Below are 6,000 nucleotides of genomic sequence, written 5' to 3'. Positions count from 1 at the left end.
CTGGGCTGACAAGTCTGCGGCTGGTCAAGTGTGGGTCTGGTTTGAGGGTGCAGGGTCTTCAGGCACTCAAAGTTGGCAAACTCAGTAGCAGCTGGGCCCCTCTTGTTTTTCCTTTGGGTGACCTCATGGCCCAGGGTTCAAGGCCGGCCTAAGGTACAGGCCCACCTGCCCAGGCTGCCCACAGCCGGAGCTTCACACCACAGTCCAGGGGCACAGCAGGATGGACCGGAGGCCCCAGAAGCTCACCAAAAGGGTCCTACATGCCCAAGGACTGTCTGAAAGCATAAGACCCCACAGCTGCCCAAAAGCTCTAGCCTCCACTCATAGACACCAACTGCCCCCAGCCAAAAAAAAAAAAAAAAGAGGGCCAGAGTCTCCTCTCACAGCAACATGCTGTGGGGACAGAGTCCCAGAGAGCAGTTTCCAGGCTCTCGGCCTCACGTGGAAAGGTTCTGGCTCAGGTATTAAATGGTCATCAGCTGTGACTAGTTGGCCATCAGCTGTTACCAGGTTAGCCATTAGCCACTAATATAAGTGCCGTGGCTAAGCTAGCAAGTGTGGATTGTGGATTGTGGATTGCAGAGAGGCGGGTTGCAGTTAGCAAGTGAGGTTGGTTGATAGAGAAGCGGACGGCGGGTTACGGATTGTGTGGCTCCTGCTTCCTGTGCCTCCAACCCATCGCCAGTGAGACTATAGTGGTATGAGTCCCCTATCTGTGGCTCCGTGGGTGTTCCTTTTTGGCCTCACCATGTCCTGCGTTCTTATGTGGGGAGCGGGAGCTGAGGCCCTGCATGACAAATGGCACAGCGAGTAGAGTACAGTGCCGGCCAGAATTTTCAAAGAGGTTTCAGGAAGCCCGTGAGGAGCAGCGCTGGGGACAGGAGGCGCAGTCTGTTTGGGAGAAATGTTACCCCTCAGTGAATTGGTGGGTCTCTCAAGCCGCCAGATGGCATGCCACCCTGTTGGCCGTGGCAGGCGTCACCTTCCTTTGGTGGTCTGCTGCTGCCGTGGGCTCCTAGAGTTCTGGGCCTCTGATGCCGAGCCCTCCACCCAATCAGACGCCTGGCACAGCGAGCAGGATTCCGGCCAGGTAGGAATGGTGTCTGACTCTGGGCAGGAGGACGTGTGGCCCCCACACAGTGTGTGGTACCCAGTAGCCACTGTTCTCAGAAGTTGGACCCCCAAGGAGGGGTGGGAGGACATGGATGGCTCTCCAGCCATCATGGAGAGGGCCCTGCAGGTTCTAGCTGACCGGTTGCCAGAAGAGGCGAAGGGTGCAGCCGGCCGTGTGGGCTGGATGTTCCTCAACAGCTTGCGTCGTCACATGAAGGATGGGCTTACTGAAATAGCTCAGGTGCAGGACCAGCAGCCCCAGGGGGAGGCGCTGCAAGCTCGGGGACCACCAGTTGGAGGAGGTTCTCACCACGGTGCATCATAACTAGGAGGAAGCTCTTGCTGGAATAGCGCAGGTGCCAGACCAGGTGTCCCGTTGGGAGGCTCTGGAAGCTCGGGTCTGCCTGTTAAAAGAGGGGCCCTGGGGCCGGCCCGGTGGCTCAGGCAGTTAGAGCTCCATGCTCCTAACTCCGAAGGCTGCCGGTTCGATTCCCACATTGGCCAGTGGGCTCTCAACCACAAGGTTGCCGGTTCAACTCCTCGAGTCCCGCAAGGGATGGTGGGCTCTGCCCTCTGCAACTAAGATTGAACACGGCACCTTGAGCTGAGCTGCCTCCCAGATGGCTCAATTGGTTGGAGCGCATCCTCTCAACTACAAGGTTGCCGGTTCGACTCCCGCAAGGGATGGTGGGCTGCGCCCCCTGCAACTAGCAACGGCAACTGGACCTGGAGCTGAGCTGCGCCCTCAACAACTAAGACTAAAAGGACAACAACTTGAAGCTGAACGGCACCCTTCACAACTAAGATTGAAAGGACAACGACTTGACTTGCAAAAAAAAGTCCTGGAAGTACACACTGTTCCCCAATAAAGTCCTGTTCCCCTTCCCCAATAAAAATCTTAAAAAAAAAAAAAAAAAAAGAGGGGCCCCACAGTGGAGACTCTGAGGCAGAGGCAGACGTGGGGAGTGGAGACGACGTGGCTCCCAACCCCCACTCCGGGCCCATTATGAAGCAAAAGGTAAACCGTGAGCACGGGGCGTTGCTGCTGGCAACCCAGCTGTGACTGAGTTCACGACCTACACCCCTTACACTCCCACCCCTTACACTCCCACTGAGTTGCAGGAGCTGGGGAGGCAGTGCTGACAGCACCCTGGAGAGCCAGTCTCGGCTTGGCGACTGCGTTTATGGGATGAGAGAGCAGACAACATTCTCTGCTCCCCAGGCGAGCGAGATGGAAAAGCTAGCCTTTGTGACAGTGCATCCATCCCTGTGACAAAGGTTACAGAACTGCCATAGGTTGGCCCACGACCAGGGCAACCATTCTCTAATGCAGTTGCTCACTGCTGCGGTACGCACAGTATGGGGACAGGCTGGCAAGCTGCCAGACACTGTGAGTCAATGGCAGTCATATATGGAACTTACGCAAATCATCCGTGAAATGGGTATGAGACATGCTATATTCAACCCTAATATGCGGGGGCTGGATGACGGGCATTTTATAACAAGCATGCGAGATCTAGTTTTGGATACTGCCCCTGCAAGTGCTTTTGGATCCTTGGTTGCCATTCTTACGCCCTATGTGGGGCGGTGGATCCATGAAGTTACCATTGCCATGGCTACCCTAGGGGATGTTGAAAGCTGGTGGCAAGGGACGTTAAGACAGGAGGTCTGAGACGTTAAGGCCTGGAAGCCCAAATCAAAAGTAAAGGTGCAAGGTTGCGGGCCTCAGAGAGTAACACGCACGCAGATGTGGCGTGATCTCGTGGCAGCAGGGGTCGATCAGGAAAAAATAGACCGACAACCCAATGCACTCCTGCTGGAACTTTGGAAACAGTTGCGTCCAGAACAGTAATTCCATCAAAGCCTAAAGGAGAAGTCTGGGAAAGCGCGACCCGTGTCCCTCCAGGACTTCATGCGGCCACTTGAGGCCGACTCCTTTCAGCTCGATTAGGGGTGGGGACAAGGTACCCGGTCAGAGGGGACGAGCAGGGACCAGAGGCCCCACGTGGAACTGTCCATACATTGGTCCTCTTCTAATGTGCAGAGGGTTTTGGCCCTAGTCGACACTGGCGCAGACTGTAGTCTCGTTTATGGGAACCCAGAACTGTTCCCTAGACCAGCAATCTGCATTGATGGCTACGGGGGAAAGACTGTGACTGTAAAAGCCGTTTCCTTACCACTGGGTATAGGAAGGCTTCCCCCTTGTACCTACAAGGTTTATGTCTCCCCCGTTCCGGAGTATATTCTAGGGGTAGACGTGCTACATGGCCTCAGCTTACAGACGTCGGTAGGAGAGTTCCGTCTCCGGATCCGGGTGGTGAAAGCGGTGACACGCGGGCATGCTCACCACCCTCCTCAAGTGTTGCCGCAGCCCTGGCGCATGGTTACAGTGCGACAGTACCACCTGCCAGGAGGACAGGAGGAGATTGGTCGTACAATATTGGAATTGGAGAAGGCACATATTGTGAGGCTGAGGCACAGTCCCTTTAACTCCCCAGTATGGCCTGTCAAGAAGCCAGATGGGACCCAGCGAATGACTGTGGACTATAGGGAGTTAAATAAGGTGACACCACTTTTGCACGCAGCAGTACCTTCAATACACGATTTAATGGATCGTCTGACTGTACGCCTGGGGACATATCACTATGTAGTGGAGTTGGCACATGCTTTTTTCTCCATTGACATTGCACCTGAGTGTCAAGAGCAGTTTGCTTTTACTTGGGATGGGTGGCAGTGGACTTTTCAAGTCCTTGCGCAAGGATCCTTGCACAGCCCCACTATCTGCCACGGGCTCGTAGCCCAGGATTTGGCACAGTGGGATCACCCATCCTCTGTGGCCTTGTTTCATTATGTCGATGATATTTTATTAACATCTGATTCTCTTTCAGATTTAGAGCAAGCAGCTCCCTCTCTTCTCCGCCACCTGAAGTCACGCAGCTGGGCAGTGAATGAGGAAAAGGTCCAAGGCCCTGGCTTATCCGTCAAGTTTTTGGGTGTTGTGTGGTCGGGTAAGACAAAGGTCATATTTGAGGTGATTACTGACAAAACACAAGCCTTTCCCTGGCCGACCAAGGTCTCCCAACTGCAGACGTATTTGGGTCTGCTGGGGTATTGGTGGGCGTTTGTACCCCATTTAGCACAAATGGCAAGGCCCTTGTATAACATGATAAAAGAGGGAGCCTCATGGGATTGGACTGAGGCTATAGAGCAAGCCTTCGTTGCCACAAACCGGGCAGTGCAGCAGGCACAGGCTCTGCAAGTAGTAGACCCTGGTCGCCCATTTGAACTCGATGTTCACGTAACCCAAGAGGGGTACGGTTGGGGCCTCTGGCAACGGCAGGCGCATCTCCAGTTGCCAGTGGGATTTTGGTCCCAATTGTGGAAAGGAGCAGAGGTCCACTACTCTCTAATAGAGAAACAGCTGGCTGCTGTGTACGCAGCCCTAGTGGCCACAGAAGTCATCACAGGAACAGCACGGGTGTTGGTTCGAACAACCTGTCCCGTCCAGGGGTGGGTTCGTATGTGGACCCAGGAACCCAAAACGGGGGTGGCACAGACCACCACCCTCGCCAAGTGGGGTGCCTACTTGGAGCAACGTAGCACCCTTAGTTCAAGCCCTTTGAGCACAGAGCTACAACAGGTCCTCGGGTCAGTGGAGCTTATAGCCCAGGCTGAGCCAAGAGCGCTGCCTAGACGCAGGGGTGTCAAAACTGCAACCTGCGGGCCAACTGCGGTCTGTAATCCATTGTTAATTGGCCCACAGCAAATTGCAAAAACATATTTAGTTTACTTAAATAAACCAGGTGAGGCAATACGTACTTCACCTCAAGTGAGTGGCCCGGCTGTTTGTGTATTTTACCGCATATGGCCCTTGGTAAAAAACGTTGAAAAAAGTTTGGACACCCCTGGCCTAGTGGGAGGACTTGGAACCCTCGCCCTACAGAGAAGGACAGCCCCCAGTACCTGAGGATGCCTGGTTTACTGATGGTTCTAGCCGAGCAGCTGCAGCCATTTGGACGGCTATTGGTGTGCAGCCCAAAACAGACACCAGACTACGGCAGAAATGGAAACATTTTGCTGCCAGCACCCACACGCTTGAAAGCATGTGGAACGGCAGCAATGGACTTGGCCCTGGCAGGTCAAAAGCCCCCACTGTCAGTGGTTGGGCCTGATAGCCCCATGGGGGGCTGTTTTGACTCATGATTTGCAAGTGACTCCAGGGGTAGTGTCCGAGTGGCCACCACAGTGACTGTAGTATACGGAGGTCCCAATGTAGGGATGATTTTGCAGGGAAACTATGTGCTCTTGCGATGGCCTATTATGGGGTCCTCTGTTCTGTTACATGTTGAAACTACGCAAGGGACCCCAAGCACTGCCATAAAGGTCTGGTAACACAAACCAGGAAAGGTGCCAGTGGCAGCGACCCTCCTTTCCCAGGACAAAAAGCTGGCATGTAGCCTCCCAGATGGAAGGGATGTGCCATTGTTGGTTCCTAAGACTACTGTTTCTTTTCGTCCGTAGGTGCCTATAGGCTAATACGGCGCAGGAACCCTGGCGGAAGACGCTTGTCGCGTAGATTATGAGGTGAGACCCTGTAGGGGTGGAGTGGGGGGACAAAGTCCCAGTTTCCAGGCTCTCAGCCTCATGTGAAAAGGTGCTGGCTCGGGTATTAAATGGTCATCAGCTGTGACTAGTTGGCCATCAGCTGTTACCAGTTAGCCATTAGCCATGAATATAACTGCCGTGGCTAAGCTAGCAAGCGTGGATTGTGGATTGCGGATTGCAGAGAGGCGGATTGCAGTTAGCAAGTGAGGTTGGTTGGCAGAGAAGCGGACGGTGCATTGCGGATCGTGTGGCTCCTGCTTCCTGTGTGTCTAACCCAGCCGC

This window comes from Rhinolophus sinicus, linkage group LG05, assembly GCF_036562045.2.
Source record: "Rhinolophus sinicus isolate RSC01 linkage group LG05, ASM3656204v1, whole genome shotgun sequence".
Lineage (NCBI taxonomy): Eukaryota > Metazoa > Chordata > Mammalia > Chiroptera > Rhinolophidae > Rhinolophus > Rhinolophus sinicus.
This window is presented reverse-complemented; position numbering follows the sequence as displayed.